Source organism: Dermacentor albipictus, chromosome 7 (assembly GCF_038994185.2).
Source record: "Dermacentor albipictus isolate Rhodes 1998 colony chromosome 7, USDA_Dalb.pri_finalv2, whole genome shotgun sequence".
Lineage (NCBI taxonomy): Eukaryota > Metazoa > Arthropoda > Arachnida > Ixodida > Ixodidae > Dermacentor > Dermacentor albipictus.
The window spans coordinates 143,102,333-143,118,803 of NC_091827.1; positions in this window are offsets into that span (position 1 = coordinate 143,102,333).

Here is a 16,471-nt window from a genome sequence, read left to right on the forward strand (position 1 = left end):
GGTGACGCCGATCCGGAGAGACCTAGCCCAGCCTCGAAAAGGCGTCACCGTCATTACTTCTGTGTCGTGGGCTGCCATGAACAAGAAGGCCTGAATCCCCAGCATCAGATTCTACCGTTTTCCTTCAAGGCCTCACGAAGTGGAGCGTCGGGCGCGCTGCATAGCTGCAGTTCGTCGCGCTGAGTAAGCGAAACTTCGCGCCATGCTGACCGATTCGCCTGTCTTGAAACTTGCTTGATTATCTGCGTTCTAAATTTCGGTCTTTTGCACCGACAGCAGACCGACATAGCAGCAGGCATGGCTGGTAATTTACGATTCGAGACCCTGCCACAACGACAATTAATAATTCGACCGATGCGAAGTGGTGAAGTGACCCAGATGTGTACAAATGGGCACAAATGGTCGGGCTCATTCGATGACAATTCACTACTCCACTACGAGCAGCACAGGTTAAGAGAGTTGAATGCGCTCATCCTTGATCTCAAGCCAGCACGTTGAGGCAGCGCAGCAAGGCAGTATTGATTGCAGCACATCGATGTTCGAGCGCTGTCATTAAAAGCTACATCAAGCGAGCAGCGCACGAGCTCGCGCTGCAGCACGATTCGCACGTACTACTTGCGAGCTCATATGCATTGCATCCAGTGGCGTAGCTAGGTCGTCTGGCACCCGGGGCCCATAGGTCTTCTGTCACCCCCCTCTCCGGGTGTAGCGGGCGGAAAGAGGGGTGCCTTCAGACGTATATGACACCCCCCCCCCCCCCCCTCACTGGCCCCTTGCACCCGGGGCCCACGGCCCCCCCCCTGTTGCTACGCCCCTGATTGCATCAGTTATTACCAGTTACTAAAAGGGACAGATGGCCGCTACTACAACGCAGGCATAACTACTTGTTTAGCGGCATGCAGTCAACAAAGATTGCAGGAGGCCCGCGCCGTTTCGCGGCATGTCGAAAGACCGCTGCCGTCGCGGCGCATACGATCGTGCGCTCGAGCAGTTCGTACATCGCGGCGCGTACCGTCGTGTGCTCGAGCAGTTCCGTACACATGACGTCTGCTTATCGCTGCTGTGAATTCATTTATAGCACGCATTTTCTCGCGTTTTTGCGCCTGAACCTAGCAGCTAGCGCGCAAACCTTACCTGTATTCCACTTCGTACGCGACTCGCTTCACTTGCGATTGACACCGTGCTAAAACTTCGCCGCCTAATTCTTGAATGGCGTACACGTATTTGGCACTGCATAATTTCTTGCCTTTACGCAGCGTGCCACCCCTGAAAAAAATCTTCGGCGCTCGATATTCGCTGCAGGCCGTGCTACAACACAACCGAAAGTGGCGGGTCCATATTGTAAACGTGCCTTCCGAAGCAGACGACCGAGCTTGGTACGACCCATTTTAGAATAGAGGGCGCTTTTTAGCACCTTTTTCGCAGCGCCCCCTGGGCAATGCAAGAGCCCCATGGGCTAGATGCGCCATGGGCTACATGGGCTAGCGAATGTTAACGCGACAGCGTTAAGGAGCTCGTGTCGCAGAAAACCCGGTGTCGTCGACATCGGTGTCGGCGTCCGCGGCGTTGGCCGTGAGCAATAAATCCCAGAAGGCACTTCATAAATAAAAAACATCTTGCAAGATGGGCTGGTGGGAATCGAACCAGGGTCTCCGGAGTGTGAGACGGAGACGCTACCACTCAGCCACGAGTTCGTTCCTTCAAAACGGGACAAAATCGCCTCTAGTGAATGCAGTGTTGCCTTAGAAACGTGCAGTAGAAAGTTATACTGCGGAGTATATCGGTAATTATGACCATGTAACTTACAGAAGTCGCAGTTTCACGAGTAGCGAAGTACGTTTCCACTAAATTTCTTCTGCACTCTGCGCACACGCAGAGCCATCTTGCGGCATAAACAGAAGACCCCCTCCTCGCAATGTACGGCGCTGCCCCGACACGTGGCGCGCCACTCGCCCCATGATCGTTTCCGCCTTCATGGCGCGTCGGGGCCCGGTTATCTGTGCCGATCGCGACGTTTGGCTGGCGTAGCGCGTTTCAGTAGGCGGTGCGAACGGGGTGCGACAACGCTATCGCGTTCCACTCTTGAAGGCGAAGCTTAAGCGTCTTCCAATTTTTATCGATGGTTCTGTGTGTTGTCGACGAAACTTGTTAATCTGATTCCATGCGCGACACGAATTGTGTAGTAGTTTCTGAAAGGCGTGCGAATAGGCTGTAACTTTCGACGACTGATGTATGCAAACCGACGCGCTTGACCCGCAGATGAGATTTTCGACGATTGCCGACATTGCTCGCCGCTATCGTTGCAATTGAGTCTGCACTATTTATTTACCGTCACTACTACGTGACAGTAAATAAATATTTCGAACACAGATTCTTTCAGTGATACTTTGCACACCTAATTCTTACATAGTTGGCTGTGCAATAATGTACCAGAAAATGAAATGGTACAACATTTTTTGATATGATACAGCATTGTTGTGCAGGTGTTTGCAAAGCGATCTTGCAGACAGATGACGCGCGAGCGCTGATGTCAATATTCTGGGCACTATTGTTACTTCAAAAATAAAAATAAACTGTTCCGGCAGGCGTACATTCATTATTCAAACATGTGTTTTATATATAAAGCGCATACAGATCACTAATTTATTGTTTCAAGCTTAGCTTACACACAAGTCGCCGGTGTGAATGTGCCCATAGTCTGGGTGCGAGGCAGGCACGTACCCAGAATTTTTTTTCGGGGGGGGCCCACCACCTCCGCCATCATCATCATCATCATCATCATCGTCGTCGTCGTCGTCACCATCATCATCATCAACAACAACATCATCATCATCATCATCAGCCTGTTTTATGCCCACTGCAGGACGAAGGCCTCTCCCTGCGATCTCCAATTACCCCTGTTCTGCGCCAACCGATTCAAACTAGCGCCCGCGAATTTTCTAATTTCATCGCTCCACCTAGTGTTTTGTCATCCTCGATTGCGTTTCCCTTCTCTTGATACCTATTCTGTAACACTAATGGTCCAACGGTTATCTAACCGGCGCATTACATGACCTGCCCAGCTACATTTTTTCGTCTTGATGTCAATTAGAATATCGTCTATACCCGTTTGCTCTCTGATCCAAACCACTCTCTTTCTCTCTTAGCGTTATGCCTAGCAATCTTCGTTCGTTCGCTCTTTGCGTGGTCCTTAACTTGCTCTCAAGTCTCTGCCCCATATGCACTGGCAAAATGCACTGGGAAATGCACTGGCAAATTCATTGGCACTGGACATATTGCACTGGCAAAATGTACTGATTGTACACCTTACTTTTCAATAATAATGGTAAGCTTCCAGTGAGGAGCTGGCAATGTCTGCCGTATGCGATCCAACCTATTTTTATTCTTCTGTGAATTTCCTTCTCATAATCAGGGTTCCCTCTGATTAATTGACCTAGGTAAACGTACTCCTTCACAGTCTCTAGTGGCCGACTGGCCATCCTGATCTCTTGTTCCTTTGCCCCGCTATTTATCATTATCTTCATCGTCTGCATAATAATATTCAACCCCACTCTTACACTCTCTTTGTTAAGGTCTCCAATCATTTGTTGTAACTCGTCTGGATTGTTGTTGAATAGAACAATGTCATCGGCAAACCGAAGGTTGCTGAGATATTTGCCGTCGATCTTTACTCCTAAGCGTTCCCAGTTTAATAGCTTGAATTCTTCTAAGCATGCAGAAAATAGCTTTGGAGAAATTGTGTCTCCCTGTCTGACCCCTTTCTTACGTATCTCCCTGCTTTTCTTTTGTAGAATTAAGGTAGCTGTAGAACCTCTGTAGATATTCTAACGCGAAAGACGAGTCAGTAAGACGAGAAACTATTTACAGATTATATTTACAACAATGGTTGATGCGCTGACCGGTTAGATTCACAGCGCGAGCCCTGTTCGTTCTTCCTCCTCTTTTCTGGAGTGATGGCGCCTACGCGCCTCGTTCAAACAAACAAATACCTCACGCATGTAGCAATATTTTCCAAGCTTTTTACGTAAGCGTTCTGTACTCCTTGATTACGTAGTGCCTCTACGATTGCTGGTATCTCTACTGAATCAAATGCTTTTTCGTAATCTATATAAGCCACATAGAGAGGCTAATTGTACTCTGCAGATTTCGCGATAATCTGATTGATGACATGGATGTGATCCATTGTAAAGTATCTCTTCCTGAAGCCAGCCTGTTCCCTTGGTTGACAAAATACAGTGTTAACCTTATTCTATTGGAGCTTATTTTGGTAAACATTTTATGTAATACTGGGAGCAAGCTAATGGTCCTATAATTGTTCAATTCTTTAACGTCTTCTTTTTTTGTGGATTAGTATAATGTCTGCATTCTTCCAGTTTTCTGGGACCCTTGCAGTCGATAGACACTTCGTATAACGAGCCGCCAGTTTTCCAAGCATTATGTCTCCTCCATCTTTGATTAAATCGACTGTTATTCCACCTTATCCTCCCGCTCTTCATCGTTTCATGTCTTGCAGGGCCCTTCTGACCTCATCGCTAGTTATAGGAGAGTTTCTGTATCCTGTTCATTACTGTTTCTAAGTGAACTATCGTGACTCCTCTGGGTACTGTATACAGGTCAGCTTAGAAATTTTCCGCTGCTTTTACTATATCTTCAAGATTGCTGATGATATTATCCTTCTTATCTTTTAGTGCATACATCATGGTTTGTCCTATGCCAGGTTTCTTTTTTACTGATTTCAGGCTGCGTTCATTTTTTGCGGCTTTTTCAGTCTTTCTCATGTTATAGTTTCGAATATCAGTTATTTTCGCCTTGTTGATCAGTTTTGACAGTTCCGCGAATTGCGTAACGCTGTGTGGCCGCCAGTCCCATACAACCGCGTAGAGCGCAGGACTCTGCGATTCTAGACGTACTGCGCTCACTGCGAAAGGTTAGAAAAACACCCACATAAGTACAGCAGAGAAGTGGCTACGTGAGGCGGTTCGACCGATAACTGTGGAAGCGTCATTCAAGACAAGTAATTGTTCTCCACTTCCGGTGGCGTTTTCTCTACTTCCTTTTTAAATAAAAAGATGTTGATCCATAAATATTCTCATAAACAACGGTTACCTTTTTATTATTGGCTTTTGCTTGCAGTTTGGTTGTTACCTTGGCTCTCTCCCTTAGTAGATCGCTTAATTTCTCAACTCCTTGCGATTTTTGTTTCCAGTTGCCAATTTTGCACGAACAGTGCTATACAGTTAGGGAAAAACAGACGAGGTAACGGGCGACAGTCATCTTGCTTATGGGTTGAAGGGTTATTGCAGGGTTCCATGATGGACGCTCTTTACATTATTTTATTTCCCACCTTATCTAACCCATATCACGTGTATATGATTCCGGGCATCTGCCAGCGTCGCGGCGAGCCGTAACTCAAGGAAACAATGAAGCAAAGAGATAAGTTAAACGCAATTGGCGTTTTCTCCGGCCGCAACTCGTTCTATGAGAGTACAGACCAGCTGAGTAACAGCCGCATCCCTCTCCTGGTCCCAGGATCAGCCTAAACAAAGAAGGTTGAACTAACAAAAGCAACAGCTATGCGCGTGACGGTTGAATAGATGGTGACAACTGAACGCATCTCGAGTTAATCGCGCGGGTGCGGAATCTACGAGAAAACTGTCCTTCACATGACAAGAGATGGCGATAACTACCGCCATCTAAAAGGAGTGAAAAAGGCAGCATAATGCTGACCGATGAACAGCTGCGAAGTCTCAACATTGATCTGGCGGCGCTTTAGGAATGTGTGAGGAGTGGTGGCGTGGGTGGGGAGGGGGGGGGGGGGGGGTATGCCACTTGATTTCGGGGGGGGCCCGGGCCCCCCCGGGCCCCCCCCCTGGGTACGTGCCTGGTGCGAGGCTATCGTGTTCTGTGGTCTCGCTTGTAGCGTCGTGATGTGTGCGTGCAGCCGTGTGTTTGGGCTTTATAAGTCGGTTTTTCATTCTATGTTGCGGGACGGTGTGGGTGTGGTCCATGTTGGCCGTACAGGTGGCAGTTATGCAACCGAGGGATGATCCTGTTGAAGTTTCCGGCGGTATGCGGTTTTCAGCGGTCACGCCTGTTGCAGGAGTGTCACTCGACGAGGTTACGAGCTCGAAGCTGTGGTCAGATTCCTCGTTGGCGTTCCGTAATTCTATTCGCACGCAGTGGCGTAGCAACAGGGGGGGCCGGGGGGCCGTGGGCCCCGGGTGCAAGGGGCCAGGGGGGGGGGGTCATATACGCCTGAAGACACCCTTTCCGCCGGCTACACCCGGGGGGGGTGACAGAAGACCTATGGGCCCCGGGTGCCAGACGACCTAGCTACGCCACTGTTCGCACGGGCGCGGTATGTTGCCAAAGGCGCTTTCGCGATCTATCGTCGCGACGATAGATCGTTTTTTTTTTATTATTATAAGTACTGGTCCAGCTGCAGGGCACATGTAACCGACAAACGGAAGTGTCAGGAGAGCACCTGATATTATAATAAAGCAGGCGCCGCAGGAACTCCAGGGCACCCAAGGGACAGTGGGGGGATCAAAGCTCGAAGCAGAACGGTACGTACGTTGGGGCCGCCGAGGCAGGTGTGTGCCAGGGAGTGTTCGCACGGAGAGCTCCCCTGGCACGCACAGCAGTGCCTCGCAAGGTCGAGGCACCTGCGCCCATGATCTTTCTTTTGCCTCGGTGCAGTGAGCACGATTAACGAGAATAATATGGAGGGCATCCGGTGCAGCCGCGAATGCGTCATGACAAATGTAGCTCGCGTCGCCTGGCGTCTGTAGTAATATCAGAGTTGGTTGTATGAACTTTATGCATAATACGCTTTGTTACACCTTAACGGAATGGGTCAAGAGGACGGTGTTGGTACATTTTTGCGTACCGCCCTAATCCTATACCCCCCACTACAAGCACACACACATACCCCCTTTTTTTATGTGTACATACAATTCCTTGCCATGACGGATCACAGCCTCCTTTATTTTTGAAAAACAGAGGAGGCTATGGACCGATTGACCAGTTCAAGTTGTCAACTTGTCAGTAACTGTCGTAGGAATCACTGTAGTAAACACAATTCCACGATATCGGATTGTTTACTTTCATTTTTTGTTGTAACACTGAGGACCATAGAACTTTATTTTGTATATGTGAGAGAAGTATGTGGATATCATGAGCTTAAGCCAATGTGCGATACTCAGACAAAGCAGCTGCTACAACATGAACTGCACTAAGGGCCACACAACACATACGTAATTAAAGGTGCAAAATATAGGGGGAAGCTTCAAAATACGCTCTGTAGCACATCAAAGTATAACGTATATTGTATGTGTACAATAAATGTCCAAAAATACAATGCATCAATGTCCCATTTGCCTTCAAGTTTATTATCAAGTTCAAGTTTACTGAAGTTTATTATAAGCATATGCACAACAGGAATCTACTGACACACCCGCAGTCAAGGTGGCTGTTCGAAGTGTGCTGGCTGCCTCAGTGTAATAAAAAGAAATTGTGTGAATGTCAACACCAGTGTCACTGCTTCTTGCCTCTGACCTGCACGTGCCTCCGCGGCATCTTTGTGCACAAGTGTGCTGGCGTGGCGAGGCGTAGGAGTCATCCGAGAGAAAGAGTATCGTTTACATGGAGAAGTGGCTCTTCACATTGCCTGTCGCTTTTCCTCAAATGTTTCCTTGGCGACTAGGGTGACACCCGCAGTCAAGGTGGCTGTTCGTGGTGTGCTGGCGGCCTAAACAAAAGAAAAAGAAAGAAAGTAGATGAATGTCGATGCCAGTGCTATTGCTTCTTGCCTCTTACCTGAATTTGCCTCCACGGTCTCTTGGCTTGCGGAGTCTGTATGAGGGAGCTGCTGTGGCTAGGCGTAGGCATTGTCTAAGCAAAAGGATAGGCCATTCAAATGGGTAATTATGGAAATAAATGCAGTTATGCCTGCTTCTTGCACTCTTCTTGCCTAAAAGTTTTCAAACAGTGTCCAGTACACACCAGCACTTTGACTGCTTCTGCTTTTTACCTGCAGGTGTTGCTGCGAGATCCTTAGTATGGCTGCGTGCAGCGTTGTAACAATTGGCGGAGGCATTTGAAGTGGTAGCCAAAAATATAAAGAATCATCCTTGTCTGCACGAATGCTTTCAATTTCTAAATGCAGTGGTAACTATCACTATTAGTGCAAGGCCCCCCACATCTATGCGGCAAGTGCCATAGCTCGAAACTGAATTTTTCCTTTAGTGTTTCACAAGGCGTTTGATATGTCCACATAAGATGTGATGTGTTTGTTTTTATTTATCCCAGTGTAGAGAGAGCATCATTCAATTGTTTTTTTATTTTTGCATGTCTTGTTTTTTGGTTTATTTCTGAATTTATCAAGTAGCAGTCTCATGATGCTAAAGTGACTTATGTAATGGCAATCAGCTTTTCTTTTGCAGAAAAACAACGCATTTCCTGACCCATTGTTTGACATACCCTCACTCGCATAATTTTGCAGAGTATTCTACCTATATTGACTTGCTTGACCTCCACTAATGAGTCTTGCATTTTCAAATACGACTCTTTCCTTATTCTGTACCTTGGGCTTCTGATACTCTGCATTCACCATTTTTGCTTGTTTCTGACTAGAAATGTCTTGTTTAATTTAGAGCTTAAATTTTACCTTTGGAACACAACGGAAGGGCTTGCCATTGCATATCTGCATAAAAGGGAAACATGTTTCATTAAACATTTGCAAAATCCAAGTGAAGATTGATGAATGCAGCTTGCAGTGTGATATGACTGAATGAGCCATAAGAGTAACTCATCTCACTTGGTAAATTAAAGCACCTATTAGTGTGATGTACAAGTAAGATACGTTACACTAACGTGGTGGGTTCTCTTGCTTATACAGCAAAATAATCGGTGCGCGAGAAAAAAATTATTTTTGCATGCCCCTTGTACACACTGATTTAAGGAAAATGAGCTGGAGCTGTCCACATGATGCACTTATTTTACCTGCGAGTATGGTCAACAAAAATGTGTCCCAGCTGCTTAGTGGTATTCGGGATTATGTCAGTATTGCATATGTGTCTGTTGTCTAAAATAATTGAATTTCGAAAATGCTCGCAGGGATCTGATGTGCATATCTGCAGTTTAAGGATACATGTAAAAGACTCAGCATCAAGTGCGAGTGAACGGTCCCACAGACCCGGAGTCGATCATGCAAATTGATTCGCTGCACCAATTTGTGACCAGAAAAGATATTCCACATGAAATGGCATGCAAGGAAGTGTTTTAATAAAACGCCTAAACATACTACATACTACCCAAACGCGCAATCTCAGCAGCTTCGATTATCTCCCGCGTGCGTGAGCACGCCCTCAGTTTCCCTTAGTGCAAAGGAATTAGATTTCCTCCAGCGCTAATCGGAAATTTCGTATCCGGGGGTTTTTTGTGATGAGTGCAGCAAAAACGATCGCATGACAAAGCCGGCTTGGCATTGGTAAATGGCAATATTTGTCAAAACTATTTTAGTTTTTTGTTTGTTTGTTTGTTTTATCACTACCGCCCTCCCCCCTGAGTATCTTCCTGTATTTATTCCACTGACAAGGGAATAAAACGATAGTTGCAAGTAGCGCTCTGTGGTGTGTGTCTCTTCTGTGTGTATCGTCAACTGTTGCGCATTCCAACCTCCAATATGCTATACCAACACGCCCAGTCGTCAACCTTGGTAGATGAACACAGCTAATTGTGCTGTCCAGTTTCATTCAGTTTGACCAAATGTTGCAAGAATTGCCTTCAATATGAATCATTCAGTTTAGCCAGCTAAAGTCGAACTCGTACAAACTTTGGAATGTCTGCTGAGGATTTTAGCATAAATGGTATGTGTGCATCCTTCAGCAGCACTACAAGTCCAATAAGGTTTTTGCGTTACTGTCCCCCCTCATTTGGGGTTATTGCAGCGTCTACTTCAAGTGCTTGAGGGTATAATGGAGAATGACTCCATTCTCCAATGAGAAGGCTATATAAATATGCAGGACAAGAGCTGGTAGGCCTGGTTATAAGCATGAATTAGATATGTATAGACCAAAGGCAATATGAATACAATATGTTAAATTGCATCCATATGTGGGAACTGCTCACATGAAAGGAAAGAAAGTGCAATACTTGCAACCTACCAACACAAACATCAGTCTAGGGAAGGATTCTGTAAGGATCCACTAAGTGGACTGTTTCAGCACACACTGATTAGGTAGAGCTCTAAGCTGGTAGAGCAAGCGGCAATCGTCACCGTGGGCTCTCGTGCTCTATTCATTCAGCGTGTACTGGAATGGTCAGTCCACTTAGTCAACACTTACAGACTAGCCCCCTAGGGCTGTGGAAGCACGCAGTATATTAAGCTTAAGTCTGGAGTGCTACCTCCTGCTTATGTGGCAAGTCCTCCTGTTTACCTGTTCCTTTCAACTGAGAGTGGAGCACTGCCTAGGTTAAGTCAGAAAAAGCAACCAGCGTCCATAGAATTCAAACTATTACTATTTTCCCTATATAAGGGGACAGTGAAGCCTAAAATGACACTTGACTTGGGCCATATTTTTCGCGATATGCCCGAGAATATTGGGATTTCCCATCAATTTTACCCTTCCTATATCACATAGTGAACAACCTGAACACTTAACACTGTTGCGCAGAGCGATGAAGGGTCGGGATTTGAGCGAGAAAACAACACATGACACCTGAGCGCAAACTATGAACTGGTTTATTTTTCTGCAAGTGAAGCGTACATAAAGCCTACACACATGCACAGGAGTCCTCTTCCCGGTCTACCTACACCCTCTATTGTCAGCGATTATGCTAATCTCTTTATTGCTGAGTGCAATAGACGGCGGGCTGACACATGAGCCCTGTGGGTCCACCTTGAGGTTGTATGCTTCCACGACTTGTATTTTCCTTTGGTTCCTACTTTTCAGCAGAATCATTGTCTTGTGATAATCACTAGTTGATAGTTTGTGCTCAGGTGTCTGTTGTTTTCTCGCTCAAGTCCTGTCCCTTCGTCACTCCGGACAACAGTGTTAAGTATGTTGAACCAACTAGCACACTGCACAATTTTCCTGATCTTGAAAACAATTGTAAACTAAAGTCCGTGAGAAACGAAGTGTTCTGTCATGACATTCAGATTTATGCATGATCACTTTGCTATATAAAAATACAATTTTAGCCAATGTTAACGAAAAGCTTCACTTTTGGCGTTCACTTAAATAATGTCTGTGATGAATGCTACTGTGGAGATATGTCAACATTGAGCCTATTCCTGTTTAATCTATGGATAGATGCCTTCACGAAGAGTTGGAGAAACTGCACAATACAACGTTTTATATCACATGTAATAATTATGCTGTGATAAAGTGTACACGCTGAGCTTAATGTTTTAGAAAAGCTCAAGAAAAGGCTCCAGAATAGGTATGATGGATAGGCAACCTTTTATTTGGCTCTCTTCATTGTGAAGTCTAGACGCATCACCTCAGCCACACTTAGTAAAATCTGTGGGCTCGTACTACCCATGCCTTTACTGCACAAGTTGCCTTGGTGCTCCCTGTCTTGACAGGTAACACTTAAGCACTCTCTCATGCACATGTTTGTTCCAAAGCTACAGTTGCTAACTAAAGTAACTCCCACATGCGATTCTGTAACTCTAGACCTAACTGCAAAAACGCATGCAGTACTACGAGTTTGGCATGGAGTCCACATGACATGTGCACAACTTCAAATTTCGTATAGGCAACGGATAACTGGTAACCTGTTAGAGTAACAAAATGGATGCCAAGGAAAATTCACCCAAAGCTTTAGGCAGGAAAATGAGGTGTTGTGATGAGATAAATAGCAATCACATTTGATCGAATGACTAAAAGCTGGCAGGGGTATTGCATTTGACATGATTGAAATGAGCTGCAGCATGGCATGGTAACTGTGGCAGCCTTTACAATGCCGCGCTCTCTGAATTACACTTGTGTGCACCCATATGCTGCAGCGACCAACTGTTTTTATTCAAGAAAGCCAGGTTTGTGGTTCAGCACACATCATACGCTGGCAAACTCACTGATGAGTCCACTCCCTCAGATCATCCCATGAGTTTGAGTGAGCCCAGCTGAGCAGTATTTTGGCGAGTTTGAGCCCGAGTGAGCTCGGCTGAGTAGTATATTCTTATGAGTTCAAGTGAGCAGCTAAGTATAATTTTGGCGAGTCTAAATAGTCAGTTCCGATTATTTTGCCAGCATATATATGGTCCGTGTACTTTCGAAATTCAGGTACGACACTTGCGCATAGGTTGGAAATTAAGCTTCTCGCCAAGTGACTACTGCAGAAATGATCATCGAGCTCTATAGAGAAGAATGATACGCCTTAATGATGCAGCGTGCCGTGCGGGATCCATGTGTGCAGCGTGCCAGTGGATGGGTGGGTGTTTGGGAAATTAGGGGGTTTCGACCCATCCACATATAATTTACATAATACCTTTCTCCATAGTGTATTATTGCGATAGCAATTTTTGGACACCCTAAGCGAATTTTTGCCATCGCCCTGATGTTTGGTTTAAAGTCCAAGTGTGACAAAAATTATAGTGCCCCGTTGCATCCCACATGTTGCGAATGAAAGGGTGCGAGGGTGAGCCGAGAAGGATGGCAGCTTTATGCGCGCTGTCCACGTCCCGTGATCAAGCGCGCGCTAGGGTCGGAGAGCGCGCGACGCCTCTTGCCCGGCCGAGCCTGTGCATATGGCTGTCCGTGCGCAGCAGAGTGCATACACACGGCCCGCGCGTGCCACATTTTTAAAAAGTAATTTGCGGCCGGTGTAAAGGCGGCAAGCCGACGTGGCTGCTGGTTTCATGAGTGTTGGAAGTAGCGATATCTAAGTTTCGGACAAAACTTAGAGAACAGTGACTTCCTTAGAGGGGCCAAAATTTTGGGGTGCATGAGCGGCACGTATGGTAGAATGCAGTGTTCCATTGTTAAAAAGAAATGATGTAACAAAATAGAGTGCTGAGTGTTACGTCTTTGTTACATCAAGGTTCAACAAAAATTAAGCGCTGGAAATCAGCGCTGGACGCATATGCAACTCCTTACTCCACACTGAAAACATTTGAGAAAACAATTTTTTTTAAATACTCTGTACATTTGTATAAATCCCTATAGCTGCAGATATTCCTCTGGTTTAGCCTAATTATGTGCTGCCTACATAACTTACTGACGCAGCACACATATCATTGCGAAATTTATAATTTTTTTGCTTTTAGCAAGCATTGAGTTACTGAATTTTGCGAACAGAAAAAAATTGCAACTTCCAATATAGCGCGCTTCCTAGGCTACTAAATAGCTACAATGTTCAAGGAACGTACTGTTTCCATGAGTGGTTTACTCATGCAGTAAGATGTACTGCTCCTACACCTTGTAATAAAAAGCATATGCATCAACACATATTCTTGCTTATTTTCTCATCACAGATATAGATGGGGCGCATGAACCTATATGCTCACACAAATCAACGTGACCAACTACTGCGGAGACATGGCAACGAATTCTTTGTTTACCTTGTACACCACAAGTGCGAGTTTTGCGCATTCATTTGACTTCATGAAACCCTGCAGGCTTTACGGCAATGCTTGCATGCAGTGCGGTGAAGCGCTTGACAAAACTGCACATATTATATGGTTTGTTTGATATTAACTCGAGATGCAAACGTTTGTGCAGGCAGGCAAGCAATGTTTCCATTCACGCAGCGCACCAAAAGAGCGTGGTATATGCATTGATCTGGTTTCATGACATCGTACTTTTGCCACTAGCTTTACGGCAGTGCTTGTGTATCGTGCTGCGAAGCACGACGGACCTGCACGTTATTATACGGTGCGCTTGAAATCAACTCGAGATGCAAACATTTGTGCAGGCAGGAAACGAATGATTTAAATCACGTAGCACAACACGAGAGCGCGCTCTATGCAGTCCTTTGTTATTATTATTCAAAAGACTAGCGCAAAAAGCAGGGACAAAGACAGAGAGGACGACAGGACGAGCGCTAACGACAGGACGAGCGATTAGCGCTCGTCCTGCCGTCCCCTCTGTCTTTGTCCCTGCTTTTTGCGCTAGTCTTTTGAATAATGATGACACACCAACTAGCCCAACTTTCTGCCTTGATCGCAGTCCTTTGATTTAATAAAACTCTATTTCTGCCACAGGCTTCACATCAATGCTTGTGTAGAGGGCTGTGACGCTCGACGCAGCCGACGCAGCAACATCCCGCGGTACACCCGATTTTTACCGAGTTTGTTTTCAAGGACCCCTCACAGGCTACATAACAAATTTTGGTTATACGCTGAAAGTTGTTACGTGCCTTCTAAGAAGTGTTCTACCGCAAGCATTTTTCAAATTGGTTCATTAACAGCAGATAGAGAATGATTGAAGTGCCGCGGACACATGATTTCAGGAGGCGAGCGTCGCCGCCTATATAAACACTCTCTCGACATTCCCCGTTCCTCCTGTGTAAGCAAATTTCCTTCACTGCGTTCTCCCAAACCGGAGCCGAGGGGTCGCGCGGCGGGTATACCCTGCCGCCTTCTTTTCTTCACCGTCACCGGCACACTTCCGGTGACGGTGTTGCGCGAGCTGTTGCGCTTGTCTCGTTTCCTGTAGCGGACGATAATGCGCGCTCTACACGAGAATACGTGATTAGCGGTATAAGTCAGTGCCCTAGCACTGAGGCAAACGCGAGAGCATAAAAGAGCATGCATGATCGCAATGCTGGAACACAGTAGACAATGACGTATAGTTTCGTTCTCTGCGCGCGTGCAAACGTCGGAAAAAGGAGACGAAACGGAAATTCATTTCTCTTGCTACAGTGCGAAGTGAAACAAAAGCACCCAGACATTCGGGTTGTATTTTTCATTATTTCTCTAAACTTTAATTAGTCCACTGAAGCAACAGATTCAACAAATAACTGATGCTGCCTTGAATCTAAGTCACGTGTCACTCTGAGTGCCATCACAGCACAGCCTGTGCTCCTATGCAGCAGCAAAGTTACGGGCATTCATCTGCTTGCTGCTGCGATAACATTATGACACTTGAACTCAGAGGTACGATTTTTGTTGTGTGAGGTTATAGATGGCCAGTAGACTACTTGTCTGATGTTAAATGCTATGACCCACTGGCAATCCACGATGCACTCAATGAAAACGTTTTTATGCTGTGTGTGGCGTGACTCACCAGTGACCCACACGCAAGAATTCTCGCTCTTGTGTTGCCATCTGAGGTTTGAAATTGCAACTAATATATATTTTTATTTCATTAATGGACATGGGGTGGCATGTTTGTTTCGGAGAGTGGAGTGGCGGCGCATTTCTCAGTTGGGTTTCTTGCAAACTTCCGCAGCAGTTTTTGAAATACGTGCCATTGGAATAAGTACCTGCATTTTTCTTGCTACTCCCAAACTTTTCAGCGTGTCTAATAGATAGATCCTCATGCCCATTACGGATGCAAAAAAAAAGCACAATGCAGAGGAAACAAATAAACTTAGTTTTGGGCCAGAAGAATGCACCAGCAACTTCGCCATCACCAGCGGATGAGTCAAGTGCTTCAGTGTCAGATGTTCAGCAGTGGACAGTGAAATCAGTGACAACGATAGTGTTTACGAACCATCACAGACCTCAGCCAGCATGTCGAATGGAGAGTCAGACCTGACTGATGATTCTGAGGTGAATGATTCAGGATACAATACTCTCATTTCTCTCAGCCCATCTCTAGAGAAATGGACACCGGCAACAACCACTTCGCCTAGTGTGACACCACACTCTAGGCCGCCCACTATCATAAGCTTACGAGGCTTACAGATTACGTGCTCGTATCTCAACGTAAACACTTACTTCCTTTTCAATGATTTTCATTTCTGTAAAAGCACAGTAAATTTCGTCAGACGAGAAGTGCAATTGCGTTTTTATTCTTTCATACTTGGTGCTTGCTATTACACAACTTACTTATATTACAACTTGCTTGTTTTAGAAAACTCATAAAAAACACTCCTCCCACCTTTTTTTTCTTCTTTTACTTTCCATTGACTCTGACTTTCATTATGCTAATAAACTTCAGAAGAGCTTGCTCTCAAGCTAGTTTGTACAGACTGCTAAGAATGAAAAAATGGAGAGAAAACGGGACAAGAAAGAAAGGCCTACAGAATGCTGATTTGCACGAAGCAATCTATATCAAGGATGCGGTGCTGGACCAGGGGAGCTAAGAAGCCGCCACAACAAACTAGGGGAGCTAGGTGAATGGCTTCGATGTCCACACAGAAACATAAATATAGGAATGTTATAGAATGCTGTGTTATTCAACAACCCCGTGAATGTCGAAAAGTGGGACAGTGATTAGCTGAAAAGAGTTTCAGAGAGCTCTAGGGAGTGGGGAGGATGATACGGTAAGGGGGCTAGGGTGGTGACGTGCATTAAGGG